Genomic DNA, 558 nt, shown 5'->3' on the forward strand with positions numbered 1-558 from the left:
CGGGGGGGGGGGGGGGGGGGGAGGGGAAGGGGGTAGAGCGAGCGGGGGGGAGAAGACGGGGAGGAACCGGCGGGATGGGGGGGAACTTACCTCCTCCTGCTGCTTCCTCCTCTGCCTCATGTGTGGAGGTCCCCCCCCCGTGAGTATCATGGGTCCGCCCCTTGTACTAATCTATTCCCATGATCTACTAGTTCCTGGCTTTCATGTTTTAAAAAGTCTCTAATGCCTGTATCTTTCTTCTTATGATGCTGCAATAAAAAGGGCCAAAGACTTTTGTCATTATTGCACTAAAATGCTTTGTCAGTTACTGACTTTTATAAAAAGCCCCTGTACAGGATTAACCCACTCAGTCCAGTCCAGGAATGCGAGGGAACCCTGCACTTTCAGCACAATAAACAACAACCACAAGGTAGTCTATACCCTCTCTGGTTTTCAGAACAATTTGCCACCAGAACCTCTTTCAATAGTCCCTGCCTTTCCTAAGGGAAGAGATTCAAGCCCTTCGTTGGCATCTGGGGTTTACACATCAGCAGCTCTACTCAGAGATGCACACTATTT

The sequence above is a fragment of the Gekko japonicus genome, unplaced genomic scaffold (assembly GCF_001447785.1).
Source record: "Gekko japonicus isolate JY-2015 unplaced genomic scaffold, Gekko_japonicus_V1.1 scaffold459, whole genome shotgun sequence".
NCBI lineage: Eukaryota > Metazoa > Chordata > Lepidosauria > Squamata > Gekkonidae > Gekko > Gekko japonicus.